This window comes from Bufo bufo, chromosome 8, assembly GCF_905171765.1.
Source record: "Bufo bufo chromosome 8, aBufBuf1.1, whole genome shotgun sequence".
In the NCBI taxonomy this organism is placed as follows: domain Eukaryota; kingdom Metazoa; phylum Chordata; class Amphibia; order Anura; family Bufonidae; genus Bufo; species Bufo bufo.
Genome location: NC_053396.1, coordinates 115,258,972 through 115,282,336, shown reverse-complemented (window position 1 = coordinate 115,282,336; position 23,365 = coordinate 115,258,972). Strand labels below are relative to the sequence as shown.

The 23,365-nt window shown below is 41.9% G+C and overlaps 1 protein-coding gene and 1 long non-coding RNA gene across 3 annotated transcripts in view; both read right to left on the bottom strand.

The window, feature by feature from the left end:
- GRIA3 (glutamate ionotropic receptor AMPA type subunit 3) overlaps positions 1 to 23,365 on the bottom strand; it is a 382,312-nt gene that overhangs the window by 318,621 nt on the left and 40,326 nt on the right. The window lies entirely within an intron of this gene.
- LOC120977244 lies at positions 1,340 to 22,136 on the bottom strand. The gene is made up of 3 exons (XR_005773844.1): positions 21,948 to 22,136; positions 18,967 to 18,968; positions 1,340 to 1,352 (listed from the first exon to the last, which is right to left on the bottom strand). It is a non-coding gene; the product is annotated as an uncharacterized LOC120977244 (long non-coding RNA).

Sequence of the window (23,365 nt, the reverse complement as noted above, 5' to 3'; positions counted from 1 at the left end):
GAATTATATACATAACAAACAAGTGTGAAACAACTGAAAATATGTCATATTCTAGGTTCTTCAAATTAGCCACCTTTTGCTTTGATTACTGCTTTGCACACTCTTGGCATTCTCTTGATGAGCTCCAAGAGGTAGTCCCCTGAAATGGTTTTCACTTCACAGGTGTGCCCTGTCAGGTTTAAAAAGTGGGATTTCTTGCCTTATAAATGGGGTTGGGGCCATCAGTGGCGTTGAGAAGTCAGGTGGATACACAGCTGATAGTCCTACTGAATAGACTGTTAGAATTTGTATTATGGCAAGAAAAAAGCAGCTAAATAAAGAAAAACGAGTGGCCATCATTACTTTAAGAAATGAAGATCAGTCAGTCAGCCGAAAAATTGGGAAAACTTTGAAAGTAAGGGCTATTTGACCATGAAGGAGAGTGATGGGGTGCTGCGCCAGATGACCTGGCCTCTACAGTCACCGGACCTGAACCCAATCGAGATGGTTTGGGGTGAGTTGGACCGCAGAGTGAAGGCAAAAGGGCCAACAAGTGTAAGCATCTCTGGGAACACCTTCAAGACTGTTGGAAGACCATTTCAGGGGACTACCTCTTGAAGCTCATCAAGATAATGCCAAGAGTGTGCAAAGCAGTAATCAAAGCAAAAGGTGGCTACTTTGAAGAACCTAGAATATGACATATTTTCAGTTGTTTTACACTTGTTTGTTATGTATATAATTCCACATGTGTTAATTCATAGTTTTGATGCCTTCATAGTCATGAAAATAAAGAAAACTCTTTGAATGAGAAGGTGTGTCCAAAGTTTTGGTCTGTACTGTACCTCCAGCCAAATAATCACTTGTTCTTTTCTGTCCGGTGAATGTCTAATGTTTGGGGCCTATACTCCACTGGCCTGCAGTAAAATTGTTATCCACTGACCGTCTAATATACCTACAGCCACATAATCACTTGTTCTTTTCTGTCTGGTGAATGCCTAATGTTTGGGGCCTTTACTCCACTGGCCTGCAGTAAATTTGTTATCCACATCCCGGCCGATGTTTGTCCATCACTATATTCAACCTCCAGAGGTAATTTGAGCAATATTGTTGATCCAGGTAGTTATTCTGATTGCCTGATTGGAGTCGGCAAGGAATTTGGCTTCTACCTCACAGTTTGTTTGTTTTTTGCCTTCCCCTGAATCAATTTGCACTATAACAGGCTGAACTGGATGGCCTTATAGACTATGTTACTATGTAATATGAATGTCAATTGGGGTCATTCAGTAAAGAAAGCAGCTGGTTGGGTCCTTCCTTCCTTTGCTTGCAACATGCAACAAGGCTAAGGAGGATGCCATCCTGCTCTAGGTTTTCTACTGTATCCGCATAAAGAACGGCATGGGGACAGCTGCTAGGGGAGCCTTATGTATATGCACTGTTTGGTCTATGGTTAAAGTGGCCTTGGTGTTCAATAATAAGTTGTGTAGATATGTCCTTCTATACTTTTCCTCTTGACGAGTTATCTGAAATGATTGGTGTGAGATGAGCAGCTTTGCATACAAAAATAAAATTAAATTACAATTCTCTGTTGGGTGTTATGATATCTTGAAATCAGAAAGGACACATCTGAAAAACTATTTATATCTAAAAAACCTCAATCAACCTAAGGAGTCCTACAAAATATTGCAGGTCTGTTCAACCTTTGTATCATAGAGACGCATCAGAGAGACCCACTGTGCCATATTAAATGACTCTACAGGACAATATTTCAGTGGTATGATGCTGTACAGTGGCATCACATAGGGAGTGCCTATGGCCCTTTAGTATACTGCTGCAGGGACTTTTGGTGCCTCCTTACAGACTCCATAGGCATGGATCTGTCATGTGCTTGATACCTTATCAGCACCAAAAACCCAATTATCCCACTAAGAACGATTCACACTATGAAAAGCTACTAATAACCACCATTTTGGTAAACAAGGAAATCCTTGAGAGAATACAGCAACACAGTACAATATTAGACACTGATATGTATATAAATGAGTTAGATGATTGGCTTTAATGGGTTTGCAGTGCACATTGGCCCTATAAAGCACTTTTAAACCTAGTCTTAATTCCATGGTTAGTGTCGATGTTTACATTTTGGGATGCATCAATATCTTATATTGAAAACTTATTTACAGTGCATTAAATGACAGGTTTTCACCAGTGTCATGCCGTAGTTATAAAATGAATTCAGTAAAAAATAGCATAACTCCACTGATGATCTGAAAATGTATGTGTACTGGACCCTTCAACCTGTTAATTTCTGAGGGATTGTTTAAAAGGATTCTCATACTATTGAGTGGGTAGTAACCAGTTATAGGGAATGTGACGTCAGAAAATGACCTCTTGCTTAATTAAATCACATTTTTTTAAATAAACATGTTTTTAGAAACTTGGGAGATTTGTGTTTTAATTTTCCATGCCACTTTCTATATTTAAAAAAATACTTAAAATCATGCAGTTTGCGAACTTGCCACCAGGAGTTGTTGCTGTTTTGTACAGGTAATCTTTCAGTAGCCACTGCATTATCACAGGCAGAATTACACAGACAGAAATTGCCTTCGTATAGATAACACAGTATCCACCATTCACAATAGGTGATATCACAGTTATTTACACCCTCCTGACCCCTGCACAGGTGCCAGAGCATGCCTAGAAAAATCTTCCACAGAAGTCAATGAGGCTCCCTCCAGACCATTGTGTCTATGGCCCATGTAGTTGTTTTCAAAGAATACAACGTCTTGACATATTTTAGAGTGGCCAGTGTGAAAGCTGTAGGATTTTATTTCATTTTTTTTTTTTAGATATTTTTTAAATCACCTAAAATTGTAATATATATATGACGACTATACATAGACTTGACTTAAATGATAGCTCATTTGCTGGTGACACATTCCCTTTAAAGGGAAACCACTATTTAGGGCATAAGGACATTATGTGCATACCCCGATCCTGCTCTGGCATACCTGGTGTGTCTGTGCATTATGTGGATGGTGATTCCTTCTACTGCCTGCCATGCAATGCTAAATTTCATCTGTGGTAAGAGCAGCCAGATATTTTTGAAAATGAGTTGTTTTCATGAATAAATCTCAATAATTATCTTTCCTACAAACCATGGAAAAGCAATCACAATGATGATCAACTTTCTACTGACAAAGACATCATATCTCAGCTAGAGTTAGATGCCCCTTAGTTCATGGTGTAAAGTACAAGATCAGCTATTTTAGAAACCAAGCACAATACGCAATTAAGGGAAGCGGCATGCTTAGTTAAAAATAATAGATTAGACTATTTATCATCCCTCCAAATTACAGCAATTCCAATAAACTAAATTTGAGACATAATTTATTAGATAAAAGAAGAATATAAACATTCAACCATTGTCTAATAAACACACTTCATAATCCATTTTCAGTATGCAAAATATTACTAATATACTGTATGTAACCATTCATAGTATAGCATCATACTTACAAAAATAGAAATGTTCAAAAGTACAAAACTGTTTAAAAAAACATTCAAGTAAGAGAGTATTATTTCACCATATACAATGCTGTGAAAAGCATTTGCTCCTCACCCCATTTTTTCATTTAAATGTTTCAGATAATTTTAATATAATATAAAGACAACACTAACAAGAACAAAATGCAGCTTGTACATGATCATTCCATTTATTGAAAATAAAGAACTTTTCAAAATGTATATTTCCCATGTGAAAAATAAATTGCTCCCTAAACCTAATAACTGGTTGTTCCAATAACAACTATAATCAAATGCTTGCGATACAGTAACTTGCAATGAGCATTTTACACTATTGTGGAGAAAATTTGGGCCACTGTTTTTTGCAGAATTGTTTTAACAGGGCTACATTGGTGGGAATTTGAGAATGAGTTGCACGTTGAGGTAATAATGGTGTTTAAATTAGCCCTCTGTTGTTGCAATCGGATGTACTGCTGCAGCATAATTATTACTTTAATTCTTATGCAAATTAGGTGATTTAGAGCAGTGGTCCCCAACCTTTTTTGCACCAAGGACCGGTTTCATGCAAGACAATTTTCCCAGGGACCGGTTGGGGGGGGGAGGGGGCGGAGTGCTGGGGGGGGGGCTTAGGTGGTGAGCGGGACCGACTGATTCACGCGCATAACAAAACACAAAGGTGCATATTAAAATATATAACACTATATAATGACTATATAAACTGACTATGGTCTCTGCTGCACTGGTCTCTGCTGCACTGGTCTCTACTGCACTGGTCTCTGCTGCACTGGTCTCTGCTGCACTGGTCTCTGCTGCACTGGTCTCTGCTGCACTGGTCTCTGCTGCACTGGTCTCTGCTGCACTGGTCTCTGCTGCACTGGTCTCTGCTGCACTGGTCTCTGCTGCACTGGTCTCTGCTGCACTGGTCTCTGCTGCACTGGTCTCTGCTGCACTGGTCTCTGCTGCACTGTACCGTATTTTTCGCCCTATAAGATGCACCTAGGTTTTAGAGGAGAACAATAAGAAAAAAATATTTTTCATTACACCTCAGGTCAGACCAGTAATCAGACCCCCAATGTTAATCAGACCTCAGATTAGACCCCCAATGGCTCAGATCAACCACCAAACCTTTAGCCATCTATCAGCCCCCAATGTCAGCCATACACCCCCCCAATGTCAGCCATAACCCCCCCCCAATGTCAGCCATAAGCCCCCCATTAGCCCCTCATGTCAGCCATAAGCCCCCCATTAGCCCCTCATGTCAGCCATAAGTCCCCCATTAGCCCCTCATGTCAGCCATAAGCCCCCCATTAGCCCTTCATGTCAGCCATAAGCCACCCATTAGCCCTTCATGTCAGCCATAAGCCCCCCATTAGCCCTTCATGTCAGCCATTAGCCCCTCATGTCAGCCATAAGCCCCCATTAGCCCCTCATGTCAGCCATAAGCCCCTATTAGCTCCTCATGTCAGCCATAAGCCCCCATTAGCCCCTCATGTCAGCCATAAGCCCCCATTAGCCCTTCATGTCAGCCATAAGCCCCCCATTAGCCCCTCATGTCAGCCATAAGCCCCCCATTAGCCCCTCATGTCAGCCATAAGCCCCCATTAGCCCTTCATGTCAGCCATAAGCCCCCCATTAGCCTCTCAGGTCAGCCATAAGCCCCCCATTAGCCCCTCATGTCAGCCATAAGCCCCCCATTAGCCCTTCATGTCAGCCATAAGCCACCCATTAGCCCTTCATGTCAGCCATAAGCCCCCCATTAGCCCTTCATGTCAGCCATTAGCCCCTCATGTCAGCCATAAGCCCCCATTAGCCCCTCATGTCAGCCATAAGCCCCTATTAGCTCCTCATGTCAGCCATAAGCCCCCATTAGCCCCTCATGTCAGCCATAAGCCCCCATTAGCCCTTCATGTCAGCCATAAGCCCCCCATTAGCCCCTCATGTCAGCCATAAGCCCCCCATTAGCCCCTCATGTCAGCCATAAGCCCCCCATTAGCCCTTCATGTCAGCCATAAGCCCCCATTAGCCCTTCATGTCAGCCATAAGCCCCCATTAGCCCTTCATGTCAGCCATAAGCCCCCATTAGCCCTTCATGTCAGCCATAAGCCCCCCAATTAGCTCCTCATGTCAGCCAGCCCATAAGCCCCCATGTCAGCCAGCCCATAAGCCCCCCATGTCAGCCAGCTCATAAGCCCCCCATGTCAGCCAGCCCATAAGCCCCCCATGTCAGCCAGCCCATAAGCCCCCCATGTCAGCCAGCCCATAAGCCCCCATGTCAGCCAGCCCATAAGCCCCCCATGTCAGCCAGCCCATAAGCCCCCCATGTCAGCCAGCCCATAAGCCCCCCATGTCAGCCAGCTCATAAGCCCCCCATGTCAGCCAGCCCATAAGCCCCCATGTCAGCCAGCCCATAAGCCCCCCATGTCAGCCAGCCCATAAGCCCCCCATGTCAGCCATCAGTGCAAATAAAATAAAATAAAATAAAAAAACACTTACCTCTCCTGCTCCTGTTCACCATCGCGATCCTCTTCATTCTGCTGTCGGCTGGCTGTGTATAGCGGCGCACAGCGTGAGGTCACAGAGCGACCTCACGCTGTGCGCAGCCCTGCACAGCCGATAGCCGAGCCGAGGACCAGGAAGCGGTGAGTACAGATCCTTCACCGCTCCCTGGTCCTTCTGTACTAATGAAGCGCTTCCATAATAGAAGCGCTTCATTAGTACAGAGTTAAAGACTGCCCTGATCGCGGCGGCCCGGTTAACAATCTTCCACGGCCCGGTCCTGGGCCGCGGCCCGACGGTTGGGGACCGCTGATTTAGAGCAATAAGTCACTGGCCTAGCTCCTTAGAGCACCATTTCACCTCCTGTTCTCTTCCTCATGGCCTGATTGCTGGAGCCAGGCACCCTCGTTGTTTGGCGCTGTCTTCTGGCAAGAGACTGACTTCATTGACGCTTGGGCAGTACACATCTCAGAGCATTGTGGAGGAATTGTTGATCACTGTTCTTTGCAGAATTATTTTATTTGTCTGGGATTTTGAGCATGAACTGCCTGATAGGGTTAATCATAGTGATTAAATATACCCTCCATTTCTGCAATTGGATTTACTACTGCAGCATAATTATTACTATTATTGTTATTCAAATGAGGTGATCAGAGGACTGGGGTGCAGGCTTAGTCCCTCAGAGCACCACTTCACCTCCTCCGCGCCCCAATTGTCACTCTCCTTCATGGAATGATTGACAACCCTTCATGGAATGATTGACAGGGCCGGGCACCTTTATTGCTAGGAGAGCTTCCAATCATCTTCTCTTCTGGGACAAGATTGACAACATTGGCGCATGTGCAGTGCTTGCACCAAATGAAGTCTATTTGGAGCATGTGTGCGATTTCAGGGCCAGACATTCAAACAGTGAGGGTGCCTAGCACTGCCAATAAGGTCATAAGAGGGAGTAGTGATGGGGGAGAGGAGGGGGTGAAGAAATACTCTGAGGAGCTAGAACAGGCAATCCAATCACCTTATTTGCATGAGGATAAAGGTAATAATTGTGCTGAAACAATACATCTGATTGCAGCAATAGAGGGATCATTCATAATTCACTAGGTTCAACCCTATTCGGAAGTAGGCATGATTTAATAGGGTTGATCAAGGTGATAAATGCTCTCTAATGTCTTTCCCCAGCATCTCAATGGGAGTCAAGTCAAGACTTTCATTTATCCACTCCAAAACCTTCTAACCACTTCAACATTTTTGAATATACAGTGAATATAAAAAGTCTACACACGGCTGTTAAAATGTCAGGTTTCTGTGATGTAAAATAATGAGATAAAGATAAATCATTTCAGAACTTTTTACACCTTTAAAGTGACCTATAAACTGTACAACTCAATTGAAAAACAAACTGAAATATTTTAGGTGGAGGGAAGAAAACTAAAATAATGTGGTTGCATAAGTGTGCACACCCTTTTATAACTGAGGATGTAGCTGAATTAAGCAATCACATTCAAAATCATGTTAAATAGAAGTCAGCATACACCTGCCATCATTTAAAGTGCCTCTGATTAACCCTAAATAAAGTTCAGCTGCTCTAATTAGTCTTTCCTGAAATCTTCTTAGTCGTATTCTACAGCAAAAGCCATGGTCCACAAAGAGCTTCCAAAACATCAGAGGGATCTCATTGTTAAAAGGTATCAGTCAGGAGAAGGGTACAAAAGAATTTCCAAGGCATTAGATATACCATGGAACACAGTGAAGACAGTCATCATCAAGTGGAGAAAATATGGCAGAACAGTGACATTACCGAGAACTGGACATCCCTCCAAAATTGATGAAAAGATGTGAAGAAAACTGGTCTGGGAGGCTACCAAAAGGCCTACAGCAACATTAAACAAGCTGCAGGAATATCTGGCAAGTACTGGCTGTGTGGTACATGTGACAACAATCTCCTGTATTCTTCATATGTCTGGGCTATGGGGTAGAGTGGCAAGACGAAAGCCTTTTCTTACAAAGAAAAACATCCAAGCCAGGCTACATTTTGCAAAAACACATCTGAAGTCTCCCAAAAGCATGTGGGAAAAGGTGTTATGGTCTGATGAAACCAAGGTTGAACTTTTTGGCCATAATTCCAAAAGATACGTTTGACACAGAAACAACACTGCACATCACCAAAAGAACACCATACCCACAGTAAAGCATGGTGGTGGCAGCATCATGCTTTGGGGCTGTTTTTCTTCAGCTGGAACTGGGGCCTTAGTTAAGCTAGAGGGAATTATGAACAGTTCCAAATACCAGTCAATATTGGCATAAAACCTTCAGGCTTCTGCTAGAAAGCTGAACATGAAGAGGAACTTCATCTTTCAGCATGACAACGACCCAAAGCATACATCCAAATCAACAAAGGAATGGCTTCACCAGAAGAAGATTAAAGATTTGGAATGGCCCAGCCAGAGCCCAGACCTGTATCCGATTGAAAATCTGTGGGGTGATCTGAAGAGGGCTGTGCACAGGAGATGCCCTAGCAATCTGACAGATTTGGAGTGTTTTTGCAAAGAAGAATGGGCAAATCTTGAAAAGTCAAAATGTGCCATGCTGATAGACTCATACCCAAATAGACTGAGTGCTGTAATAAAATCAAAAGGTGCTTCAACAAAGTATTAGTTTAAGGGTGTGCACACTTATGCAACCATATTATTTTATTTTTATATTTATTCTTCCCTCTACCTAAAAGATTTCAGTTTGTTTTTCAATTGAGTGGTACAGTTTATAGGTCACATTAAAGGTGGAAAAAGTTCTGAAATGATTTATCTTTGTCTCATTTTTTTACATCACAGAAACCGGACATTTTAACAGGGGCGTGTAGACTTTTTATATCCACTGTATATCTATTTATAATTCTGTTTACATATCTCCATAGGTTCAGCAATTGACCCCTAGCTGCACAGTTGAATGGTATAATCTATTGATCAGTTCTGTGCATTGTATTCATTTCCTAACTAAAACATGGCATCAGTCATGTGATACACTTTCAATGATATGACCCTTGACATTCACTAAGTAACAGTGTTACTGGATATACAGCACCGTGCAAAGGTTTTAGGGAAGTGTGGAAAAAATGCTGCAAAGCCAGAATGCTTTAAGAAATAAAAGTGTTATGCCAAAATAATGGGACACATATTTCAAAAATTTCCACTTTTGTCGCAACAGTCATTAGAAGAAAAGTGAAGCCTTTTAGTGCCTCAGCTGTTAATCTAAGTTCTTTTGTGACTTCTTGCATGAGTCATCAATGTGCTTTTCTTGAAATATTTGTAGGCCGGCCACTCCTGGGAAGGTTCAATCAGCACTGTCACAATTTCTTTCCATTTTTGAATAATATTTCAGATTTTGGTTGACTGATGTCCCACATCCTTAGCAATGACTTTTTAACCTTTGCCAAACTGGTATATTTCAATTACTATCGCATCTGTATTTGACTTTCCTTAGGATGTACTGCTTTTTCAGACATAACATCATGTTTTTGTCTTACATTTAACATATACAAAAAATGCATACATTAAACAGATGCCTCAGACAGATGCCATTCAGTAACATCTGTCACCATAGAGTTTCATTGTAAATAAAAGTTTAACGTTAATGTTTAAAGTTAATATTTAAAAGTTTAAAATGTTAACGTATATGTCTTTTTGCATCCTCTTTTTCTCCAACTGTATGTTAAATGTAGGGCTAAAACGTGATGTGAACCCAGCCTAAGGCCTCATGCTCAGTTTCGGTCCTCATGAGACCTGAATTTTTTGCAGATTGGATGCGAACCCCTTCATTTCAATTGAGCCGTAACAGATGCGGACGGATTTTTCCGCATCCATATGTCTGTTCTGCAGACCACAAAAAGATACATGTCCTATTCTTGTCTTTTTTGCAGACAAGGATAGGACATTTCTAAAGGAGTTTGAAAACAAAATAGTGGCATGCACACGGCCGGGATCCCTGTTTTGTGGATACATAATTTGAGACCCGCAAATCAAATATGTTTGTGTGCATGAGGCCTTAGTTTTCTTCACATAGCCAGACAGGATCTGGTGAAGTGATTGATTCAACAGGTCTAGCAGTAATCATGCCTAGGTGTGGTTTATGAAATTGAGCACAACTGTCAATTGAATTTGGTTAACTTTTTGATTTAGTATTTGGAGCCAATTACTTTTTCACTTAAAGGATAACTGTCACATTTAGACCCTAATTTAAATTTTCATACCGTACAGACCAAAAGTTTGGACACACCTTCTCATTCAAAGAGTTTTCTTTATTTTCATGACTATGAAGGCATCAAAACTATGAACTAACACATGTGGAATTATATACATAACAAACAAGTGTGAAACAACTGAAAATATGTCATATTCTAGGTTCTTCAAAGTAGCCACCTTTTGCTTTGATTACTGCTTTGCACACTCTTGGCATTCTCTTGATGAGCTTCAAGAGGTAGTCCCCTGAAATGGTTTTCACTTCACAGGTGTGCCCTGTCAGGTTTAATAAGTGGGATTTCTTGCCTTATAAATGGGGTTGGGACCATCAGTTGCGTTGAGGAGAAGTCAGGTGGATACACAGCTGATAGTCCTACTGAATAGACTGTTAGAATTGGTATTATGGCAAGAAAAAAGCTAAGTAAAGAAAAACGAGTGGCCATCAATACTTTAAGAAATTAAGGTCAGTCAGTCAGCCGAAAAATTGGGAAAACTTTGAAAGTAAGGGCTATTTAACCATGAAGGAGAGTGATGGGGTGCTGCGCCAGATGACCTGGCCTCCACAGTCACCGGACCTGAACCCAATTGGGATAGTTTGGGGTGAGCTGGACCGCAGAGTGAAGGAAAAAGGGCCAATAAGTGCTAAGCATCTCTGGGAACTCCTTCAAGACTGTTGGAAGATCATTTCAGGGGACTTCCTCTTGAAGCTCATCAAGTGAATGCCAAGAGTGTGCAAAGCAGTAATCAAAGCAAAAGGTGGCTACTTTGAAGAACCTAGAATATGACATATTTTCAGTTGTTTCACACTTGTTTGTTATGTATATAATGCCACATGTGTTAATTCATAGTTTTGATGCCTTTATAGTCATGAAAATAAAGAAAACTCTTTGAATGAGAAGGTGTGTCCAAACTTTTGGTCTGTACTGTATATGTAGTTACTAATAACATGATATTCCAGAATCAGTTACTATTAGACTGACTTAGCCCATATTTAATAAGATTCAGCCCTTAGCAACCAGTCTGCATAAAACTGCAATTTTACTATTCAGTTAAGATGGCTGCCACTACCCTCACCCTGAGGCTAATCCCGCCTGCCCTCACTAGCCAGTACCAATAGCCCCCCAAAAGTGTCAGTAAACAGAGCTCTCCCCCTAAAGGGTTAATCTCCTGCAGCAAAAAGGGGTCCTCTTACCACATGTTGCTTTCATTTATACACTGAGCAGATGGCAGATCTCCCTTCCCTGTTGTGCGCTGCTTCAACTCTGCCTTCTCCAGCTCTGCTGAGTGAGGAAGCGTCTGCCAAGCGCAGGGACAGGGAGAAGTGCACACAGCCCAGGCACTGTTATCAGCTGCTGGGGAGGACCTGACTTTAATCATTTAATTACAGTGCCTGGCTGTCAGTAATGTCAGTAATGTGACCTTGCACGCAGTGTGCTCTGTCTATCAACAGATAGACGGACCATGCCTAGCAACCCTATTTTAAGCACAGGTAAAAGTAGGCAGTACAGGGAACAAAAATGTGGAATTAAGTTGTTATTGAATACACAGTGAAAAGTTGAAATAGGGCCACCAAGGTGATAATAATCACCACGATGAAATACTCAAAAAAATAAATATACGACAGTTATCCTTTAAGACAAGATAGGGATGAACAGATTTTTCCTTCAATAAATGAAATCATCATTTAAAAAAAGCATTCTGTCTAAAAAGTGGAAAAAAAATGCCACAATTTGGTGCATCTAAGGTTTTTATACTTGTCCTAACATGCTCAACAAGGAAGTGGTGTTTACTGGAAAGAGGCCTTGTGGCAAGAGGAAAGCCTAAAATATGCAATTTTGTGCTGAAAATTTGTCTCAAAGTTAGCCAACCAATACTAGGCATAGGCACAGAGTAAAGTGTCTATCTCTGCACCAAATTTATCATCCAGCCTGAGCCCCTGTGATAAATCTCGCGCAGGTCTAGACAGCCTAAGTTTACACCATCTTTAGCATTAGTAAATTTGGGTCTTTGTTTTAACAAAATATAAAACTAGAAGAAATTGGGAAGAGGAAAAATACTTTTGTACTGCATATGTTCCTCATTTTAAGAATTCTATTGGGGTCTTTAGTAAAGTATCAAAGCAATCCATATGAAGAAAAGAGGATTTTTTAAACGGGGATGATAAAAATCTGTTTTGATACAATCCTGCAACTAGTTAAGAATTAATGTCTTTTAGTTATTGCCTGCAGTTGTTGAAATCCCATAAAGTAGCTTTATGTCTTAGCTTCTTCCATGTAAATTAAAAAACCTGCATTCTAGGAAACAGTAATTCTAGCTACAAAATGGTGACCTTCACTCTGGATTAGTAATGAGACCGCTTTACATTATGAGAGCACAATAAACGACCTTTTGAGTGAAGTTATGTTTTACAGAACAGAATCTGTACTTTAAATTCACCAGCTACTGTTAATTTTAGTTTAAGATAGGAACCAAATATGTTTCTCATTGAAAATTTATATGTACCTAATTTACTTTTTGTTATTCATTTTTAAGACTGTCCTGCCTATAAATTCCATCAAGAGAACAAATGTCAGAGCTCTCACTATGACTGCACTTGTATTTTAAGCTTAATCCTAAACCAGTACAAAGCAGCAATATTCTGTGCAGATATCATCCATTTTACAACGCTCCATAAACAGTGACACATGTTCCCTTCTCACTTATTGGAAGATGTACTGCTCTTTAAATTGAATGTTAAAGTTTTACAGTTCCGTTATGATGATGAACTTCTGAAGATTAACGCAATTCTGTTTCCTGTAGCTGTCACCTGGAAAGGGCTTGCTGCTGTGAAGCCATTTTAACAATTTTAATTATTTTACAATAAATTATACAACAACTATTATAGTTGTCGCTTATATATATTTTTGTGCTATTATGTTTTGATGAAAAATCCAAAAAGGAAAGAAAAATAATACTTAAAGGGGTTGTCCAGCAAAAAATATTTCAAACCAGGACCTGGATCTAAATACTTTAGTAATTGCATGTAATTAACAATTTTGTATAGCCACTAAGTTATTCAATAAAATATATCTGTATAGTGCCCACTGCTATATGTTTTCTTATTTCTTTGTCCGGCTCAGTGAGAAGGCTGCACATGCTCAGTTTCATCCTTCAAATGCCTCCTGAGCTGTGAGAGGGAGAGTAAGGAGAGCATGGACACTAGAGATGTCGCGAACATAAAATTTTCCGTTCGCGAACGGCAAACGCGAATTTCCGCAAGTGTTCGCGAACGGGCGAACCGCCATAGACTTCAATAGACAGGCGAATTTTAAAACCCACAGGGACTCTTTCTGGCCACAATAGTGATGGAAAAGTTGTTTCAAGGGGACTAACACCTGGACTGTGGCATGCCGGAGGGGGATCCATGGCAAAACTCCCATGGAAAATTACGTAGTTGACGCAGAGTGTGGTAAGTTGAATTCGCAATGCGATTAATATAACTTGCATTGCGATTACAACTTAGATCTGAGATCCTAATGGTTGTATTGCTAGAATTGACGAATATAACGAATATAGCACTATATTCTCAATCTTCGTTATATCCTAGCAATACAACCATTAGGAACCCAGCTCTAAGTTGAATTCACAATGCGATTAATATAACCTGCATTAATCGCATTGCGGTTACAACTTAGATCTGAGTTCATAATGGTTGTATTGCTAGAATTGACGATTCCGAATATAACGATTATAGCACTATATTCTCAATCTTCGTTATATCCTAGCAATACAACCATTAGGAACCCAGCTCTAAGTTGAATTCGCAATGCGATTAATATAACCTGTATTAATTGCATTGCGATTACAACTTAGGTCTGAGTTCATAATGGTTGTATTGGTTGCACCGTCACGTGGTAAAGGGGGACGGGGGTGTGACTCACTGCAGCCTGGTGAGTGGTGGGGCGCCGCGGCAGCTGCCCTGCAGGAGTCTCTGGTGCCGGGAGGAGGAGGTAGGTAGAGCGGCTCTGACTTTATAGACCAAATTATTTTAATAATACCCCAATAATAATAACCTAACCCCATTCATAAATGACTGTGGATTATTATAGAGATGGCCCCAGGCCAGGAGACATAAGGGGTTGGGTTGAACTGTGGGCTGGGGTCACCCGGCCACATTTACTAATCTTTGCTCAGGGGGGCCCTCATAAATATAGACCCACATGGTGTGGATTGGTCGTTTTTACTAAGGAATATAGTTTAAGCGTTTATGTGCAAAAGAGAAAATAAGAAGTCAGCTCCAATCAGATAGCTGCACATAGACCAAGACTCTGGGTCTATGCAGATATCTGATTGGAGCTGACTTAGTGACTTATTTTTTTTTCTCTTTATCTCTTTATTATGGCTTCGGGAGGGGGGGCAGGGGGGACACTATTTTCTACCGCACCGGGTGACACCAGCCATAGCAACGCCACTGTAACCATTAGGAACCCAGCTCTAAGTTGAATTTGCAATTGCGATTAATATAACCTGTATTAATCGCATTGCGATTACAACTTAGATCTGAGTTCCTAATAGTTGTATTGCTAGAATTAACGAATATAATGAATATAGCACTATATTCTCAATCTTTGTTATATTCTAGCAATACAACCATTAGGAACCCAGCTCTAAGTTGAATTCGCTAAGCGATTAATATAACCTGTATTAATCGCATTGCGATTACAACTTAGTCAAATTTGTGACACTGCAGCTTCAGAATGAATCTAAGATGGATGCTGTCCCTAAAATGGATGCTGTCCTTGCTATTTGATAGGAGGTGGGAGGGTCTGGGAGGGAGGGTATGCTGATTGGCTGGAATGTGTCTGCTGATTGTGAGGTACAGGGTCAAAGTTTGCTCAATGAAGATGTATAGGGGCGGACCGAACATCGCATATGTTCGCCCGCCGCGGCGAACGCGAACAAGCCATGTTCGCCAGGAACTATTCGCCGGCGAATAGTTCGGGACATCTCTAATGGACACACCTCCTGAGCTCTGATAGGGAGAGAGCTCCAAGATAAAAGACATGCCCCCTGAGCTGTAGCAGAAAATACACTCCCCTTGAGCTACCAGATTGATAGAAAATCCAGGAGAGCCATGAATGCGGAGATCTATGGATCCATTCAAGGGCTGGCTTTAGCTTTGTTAGAAAGAGATTGGCATGTACTATATGATCTCTCATTTTCATTTTTTACATTAATAATGGGATAACCATTTTTAGGAAGCCACTGATTATAGTGCAGTAACTTATAGGCACTGATATACAGTATTAATGTGTTGAAGGGAGTATATTATACATAGTATGATCAATAAGATACCACTATGCATACCTAATCAGTATGTTCATTCTAATTGCTTACGTGTTATAAACCAGGGCTAATGGGTGACTCTATATACCCAGTGCCAAATTTCAATTGTAGAGGGATAGGAGCCAAGTGGGCTAAAGAAGACACAAACATGAATAGGAGTGGAAATAACATAAGAGGTTGAAGTCAAGAAAGTGAAGAAAAGTGTGGTCTGGTCAACTGATGACAATTATGAATAATGTAACTTATTCTAGGGGAGAATACTTCTGTATATAAAGTCTAATGGATCCTGTATGTTAGAACATCCAGGCTGTAATGCTCCATAGTTGGGAGTTGAACAATCTCAATGCACTGACATTCAGGCTCCAAACACAAGGCCCAATGCTTTGCTATGAGCATTAGAGATGAGAAAATGTCTTGATATTTGTTTCTGATCCAATTTGTCTAACTTTTGAAAAAGTTAAACTCAGGTACAATTGAATCTATCCAAATGAAATATGCTCCAATAGCCCTGAAAGCTCGCTGGTGTCCTAGAACTTATAGTTTTTTCTGGAAAGACTCTCGGACAAGAGAGAGATACAGCGATGACTGGCATCTGCTATTCCACATGCATACTCAACACCCTACCTAGGGAAAGATAGTACCCCAACCAAGACCTCTCAGGTAGCCAAGCAAATTCTCTTTGCTCGGTACTGCTAAAGGGTGGTTACCCTTAAATAGATGGATTCCTGGTATGGGACACTCAGTTTTCCCTTCCTTTTGGAAAGGAGACTATTTTGCATGTCTCTTTTTAAGAAAAGCATTATGTGTGGATGTAAGCACAGCAATTGATAAAAAATCTTATTATGAAAAAAGCACTGATTGAACAGTTTGAGGATACCAGAGGAAAATCTTATAATAAAAAAACTATGATTGAAAAGTTTGAGGCTACCAAAAAGGGTAAAATCTTATTATGCAAAAGAAACGATTGAACAGTAGTGATATGACCTTCAGGTCATATTTGCAGCCACCAAATACTTACTAGAAGTGCACAAATAGTCCCACAACATGGACAGTGACATACCAGAGGGGATCATTGGCAAAAATTTCCACAAAAAATATGTATTTTAATCAGGGGCCATTTTTATGCGTCTTAAAGGGAAACTCTCAAAAATGTGCCCTACTGGAGCATGGAAAAATTTTACTGTAGGCCAGTACAGGCCCCAAAAATTAGGCATTCACCTGACAGAAAAGAACTTGTGATTATGTGGCTGGAGGTACATTAGGCGGTCACTGGATAAAAATTTTATGGTAGGCCACTGGAGTACAGTCCCCAAAAATTAGGCATTCACCTGACAGAAAAGGCTTTTTATGCCACTGTATATACATAAGACAAGGACCATTCTTTGTTCTGGGTGGTGGCGGATATGTGTGGGCTGGCATGAGGAAATTTAATTACACGTGGACGTCACAGGTGTTGAAATCCTCCGAGATCCATGCCTCATTCATTTTTAGAAATGTGAGGTAGTCCACACTGTCGTGATCTAGCCAAGTGCGCTTATCAGTCACGATCCACCCTGCTTTGCTGAAGATCCTTTCGGACAGGACACTCGACAAGGGGCAAGCCAAGAGTTCCATGGCAAATTGTGCTAGCTCTGGCCACAGGTCAAGCATGCACAGTCCGTAGTCCAGGGGTTCCTCGCTTCTCAGAGTGTCCACATCGGCCGTTAACCCAATGTAGTCGGACACCTGTCGGTCTAGGCGTTCCCTGAGGCTGTATCCGGAAGGCGGCTGTCGATGGGTTGGCTGCAAGAATGATCTTATATCCGAACTGACCAACACATCTTCAAACTGCCCTCTTCTTGCAGGCGTGGTAGGATTGGTACCCTGTTTAACTGTGGGTGGAAATTCCTCTGCCAGCACTTACAACAGCAGAATTCAGCATCTCTAGCAGAAAGGCCTGGAAATGCTGCATTCTGCCAGCTGTCTGTGATGTTGGTAACATGTCCGCCATTTTGTGTTTGATCCGGGGGTCTAAGTACGTTGCCACCCAGTAATAGTCCTTGTCCTTTATGCTTTTTATACAGGGGTCCCTCTTCAAATACTGGAGCATGAAGGCCCCCATTTGCACTAAACTGGAAATGGTGGAGCGACCTGGCTCCTGCTCATCGCCCACAAGAATATCATCCTCGGTCTCCTCCCCTAGCCACGGACAAAACCAGGGATCCCCAAAAAGTTTAAAGTCCCCTTCAAACCCTGCTCTACTTGCTCCTCCTCCTCTTACCCCCAGCGATCATCCTCCTCTGACTCCTCTTCAGACTCCTGCTTACTTGTCTCAGATGGAGTAGCCCCCCCCCATGGAATTCATTCAGCATTGTGACTTCCTCATTTTCCTGTTCTTGCTCCTCGACGGCTTGATCAATGACACAACGCAGAAAAAGGCGTAAGGTACGATGTCACTGATGGCGCGACTGACTAGTTTGGTGATCTCATCAAATGGCCGCAGAAGTCTGCATGCGTCGTGCATGAGCAGCCACTGGCGCGGTGAAATGAAACCAAGCTCCCCCGAACCTGTCCTGCTGAAGAGTTCATACAGGTAGTCATTATTGGCACGTTGCTGTTGGAGCAGCCTATCAAGTATATACAAGGTGGTTCCAGCGCATTGGGCCGTCACAAATCAGAAGTCTGATGGGCAAGTGGTGTTGCCGTTGAACGTCAGCAAGGCGAGCAATGGCCGTGTAAGATCTTCTAAAATGGCCAGAGATTTTCCTGCCGCAAGACGTCTTGGACCCAGGGTATTTGACAACGAATCACTGCACGACTAATTACAGGGCGTGTGCCATGCATGGCACGTGTGTAATTTTGCCCTGTTTTAGCGCACTCAACAGATTGGCACTGTTGCCGAACACCACTTTACCAACTGTCAAATTGAACGGTGTTAGCCACTGATCGGCCTGTGACCGCAGAGCTGAAATCAGTGCAGGATCGGTGTGGCTCTTGGCTTCCAGGCACAAAAGCCGCAGCACAGCCGCAGCGTGTTGGGTTTTCCGCGACTTATGCATTGACAGCACAGGCTGCAGATGGCAACACAATTGTCAGCAGCTGACACGTTAAAAAAGCCCACAGTGCAGAGCTATGTCCTGTAGTCCTGGGAGCGCCAGAAGTGACCGTGCATGGTGGATGGCTCGCTCTAGATACATTTGCAGTCTGCTTTTTGCCTACTGTGCCCTGCGAGAGCTGCCTGCTTTTCCTCCCTATCTGCTGCTCCGTCTTTCCCTCTGAACTCCCCTCCTCTTCCTCTCTTGTGGGCACCCATGTGACGTCCATCGACATGTCATCATCGTCACCTTCACCACCACTGACATTTGAGATCTCGGCGTAGGCAGCAACAGTGAGAACCACCCCCCTTGGGCTGATTTGGGTACTGTCATCAGACTGCTAGGTGGCGGCCGTTGCTACCTCCTCTTCCTCATCCGATGTCAAGAAAGGCTGCACATTGGTAAGGTCTGGCAATGGATGGGAAAATAATTCCTCTGACTCGAGTTGAGCAGCTATGGTGGTGGTGGTGCATACAGCAGAGAGATAAGAGGGTGCAGATACATAGGATGAGGAGGGTGCAGAAGCGGAAGGCTGAGTGAGCCACTCAACCAACTCTGGTGCACACTTTGAAGTATTCGCACGCGCCTTCTTCAAGTTCCCACTTAAGCTCTGGCCTGGTGCACCTGCCCGACCCTTACCACCCCTGCGGAACATCCTGCCTCTTCCTCTGCCTGTCATTTTCAAAATGACCCTGTGACTATGTCCATAGAGAAGAGCAGTATTTGTGGAAGCAGGTATTATACAGGCCCCAATCAATATTTGGTGGAAGCAGGTATATCAAGCCCCTTAATCAGTATTTTGTGGATGCAGGTATATCGTAGGCCTCAATCTATATTTGGTGGAAACAGGTATATCAAACCCCTTAATAAGTATTTTGTGGAGGCAGGTATATCACAGCCCTCAATCATTATTTTGTGGAAGCAGGTATATCAAACCCCTTATTCAGTATGTTATGGAAGCAGGTATATCGCAGGCCTCAATCAATATTTGGTAGAAACCAGTATATCAAACCCCATGATCAGTATTTGTGGAAGCAGGTACAGTCAGGTCCATAAATATTGGGACATCAACATAATTCTAACATTTTTGGCTCTATACACCACCACAATGGATTTGAAATGAAACGAACAAGATGTGTTTTAACTGCAGACTGTCAGCTTTAATTTGAGGGTATTTACATACAAATCAGGTGAACGGTGTAGGAATTACATCAGTTTGCATATGTGCCTCCTACTTGTTAAGGGACCAAAAGTAATGGGACATAATAATAATCATAAATCAAACTTTCACTTTTTAATACTTGGTTGCAAATCCTTTGCAGTCAATTACAGCCTGAAGTCTGGAACGCATAAACATCACCAGTCCCTGGTGATGCTCTGCCAGGCCTCTACTGCAACTGTCTTCAGATCCTGCTTGTTCTTGGGGTATTTTCCCTTCAGTTTTGTCTTCAGCAATTGAAATGCATGCTCAATCGGATTCAGGACAGGTGATTGACTTGGCCATTGCATAACATTCCACTTCTTTCCCTTAAAAAACTCTTTGGTTGCTTTTGCAGTATGCTTTGGGTCATTGTCCATCTGCACTGTGAAGCGCCGTCCAATGAGTTCTGAAGCATTTGGCTAAATATAAGCAGATAATATTGCCCGAAACACTTCAGAATTCATCTTGCTGCTTTTGTCAGCAGTCACGTCATCAATAAATACAAGAGAACCAGTTCCAATGGCAGCCATACATGCCAACGCCATGATACTACCACCACCATGCTTCACTGATGAGGTGGTATGCTTAGGATCATGAGCAGTTCCTTTCCTTCTCCATACTCTTCTCTTCCCATCACTCTGGTACAAGTTGATCTTGGTCTCATCTGTCCATAGGATGTTGTTCCAGAACTGTGAAGGCTTTTTTAGATGTCGTTTGGCAAACTCTAATCTGGCCTTCCTGTTTTTGAGGCTCACCAATGGTTTACATCTTGTGGTGAACCCTCTGTATTCACTCTGGTGAAGTCTTCTCTTGATTGTTGACTTTGACACACATACACCTACCTCCTGGAGAGTGTTCTTGATCTGGCCAACTGTTGTGAAGGGTGTTTTCTTCACCAGGGAAATAAATCTTCGGTCATCCACCACAGTTGTTTTCCGTGGTCTTCCAGGTCTTTTGGTGTTGCTGAGCTCACTGGTGCGTTCCTTCTTTTTAAGAATGTTCCAAACAGTTGTTTTGGCCACGCCTAATGTTTTTGCTATCTCTCTGATGGGTTTATTTTGTTTTTTCAGCCTAATGATGGCTTGCTTCACTGATAGTGACAGCTCTTTGGATCTCATCTTGAGAGTTGACAGCAACAGATTCCAAATGCAAAAGGCACACTTGAAATGAACTCTGGACCTTTTATCCTCTCATTGTAATTAGGATAATGAGGGAATAACACACACCTGGCCATGGAACAGCTGAGAAGCCAATTGTCCCATTACTTTTGGTCCCTTAACAAGTGGGAGGCACATATGCAAACTGTTGTAATTCCTACACCGTTCACCTGATTTGGATGTAAATACCCTAAAATTAAAGCTGACAGTCTGCAGTTAAAGCACATCTTGTTTGTTTCATTTCAAATCCATTGTGGTGGTGTATAGAGCCAAAAATGTTAGAATTGTCTTGATGTCCCAATATTTATGGACCTGACTGTATATCGCAGCCCTCAATGAGTATTTTGTGGAAGCAGGTATATTAAACCCCTTAATCAGTATTTTGTGGAAGCAGGTATATCGTAGGCCTCAATCAATATTTGTTGGAAGCAGGTATATAAAACCCCTTAATCAGTATTTTGTGGAAACAGGTATATTGCAGGCCTCAATCAATATTTGGTGGAAACAGGTATATTGAACCCCTTAATCTGTATTTTGGAGAAGCAGGTATATCGCACCACTCAATCAATATTTATGGAAATAGGTATATCGAACCTCAATCAGTATTTTGTGGAAGCAGGTATATCGCACCCCTCAATCAATATTTGGTGGAAGCAGGGATATCAAACTCCTTAATCAGTATTTTGTGGAAGCAGGTATATCGCTCCCCTCAATCAATATTTGGTGAAAGCAGGTATATCGAACACCTTAATCAGTATTTTGTGGAAGCAGGTATATCACAACCCTCAATTATTTTTTTTGCCACAACTATTATATCACACCTCCCTGTTTATTTGGGACAACAGGTATATCACATACTTTGCAATTAGTTGTTCCAATAGCGTTTGTCCCTCTATGTAGCTGTGGTATCGCAGCAGAACCGTACACATCTGCTGCACATTACAAATGCACTATATTATACTTTCTATGTTAGAAAGTATATTATAAGTATATAACAACCCCCAGCATATCACACTTATCGATAGCACACTTATACCAGTCCTTAAAAGGACTTTTGTGGCCCTATTAGCTAGCATTTGGTGTCCCTAACAGCCTGTCCCTGCTCCACAAAGCAACCTCTCCCTATACTGGCAAAACACAGAATGTAAAATGGCTGTCAGATCGTGTTCTTTTATAGGGTGGAGGTGTGTCCATGTGCTGAAACATCTCAATTGGCTATCCTGCCCCACCTGATGGATGTGTAATGCGTCAAAGTTCGGCCCAATGCAAAAGAATATGGCATCGGCGGACATCGCCATATGTTCGCATGTTCAGCACAAAGTTTGCAGCGAAACAATCGCCGGGCAAACCGCAAGTCAATCTCTATTGAACAGTTTGAGGCTACCACTAGGGAAAAATCGTATTATGAAATTGCACTGATTGAACAGTTTGAGGGGGAAAGTTGATCTTCAAGACACAAGGAAATATGTATAAACATACATACTAGAGATGAGCAAATCAATTCTATGAATTCCAACAAACTCAAATATTTTGCAATTCATTTCATGCAAATCAAGAAAAAGATCCTCTCTCTTTCGCTCTAATCACAAAAGATTTCAGTTCTTTAAAATCCAATCTTTTTGGGAAATTCGGTATGAATTCCAAATTAGTAGAATTGATTTGCTTATCCTTAATGTACATCCCTAAAGAGGTATTTTTTGGATGTAGCATATTGATGGCCTAGCCTCAGTATAGCCCATCAATATCAGATAGTTTGCAGACTGACTCTCTGCAACTCTCGCAATCAGCTGTTGAAGCTTCAGCCTCTTTATTGTTTACATGGGGCAATCAAGTGAATGGAATAAAGCTGCAATCCTCTGCACCACTAAGACAGTGTGCAGGTAGACAGGTCAAGGCCAATAATGAAAAGGACCACCACCTATGTGTTAATGATGACCTAACCTAAGCATGGTCCATCAATATTCTGAACCCGGAAAACTTCTTTAACAAACATTACTAAGTTTATCAGATAAAGTTGCATACAAAACCATAGTATGGTACATAACCTTTATTTTAGCAAAATCGGAATGGACAACATGTCATCTCATTTATGCTTTGAGTTAAGCACCATTAATCACAATACAGATCAAACAGTTTTCATAGTAACCAGAGGCTTGTGCTACATTTCTTTTGTCTCTATGGAGGTGTCTACTACCTTGTCCAATAAGTGTACTGATAGAACCCCCAATTTTAATAAACACCATAGGAAGATTTATTAAAAGTGTTGTTCGATTATAACTTATCCCCTATCCAAAGGATAGTTGAAAGATGTCTGATTTGTGAGGGTTTGACCGCTGACACACTGAATATCACAAAGATGGTGGCCCATGTTCCCCCATG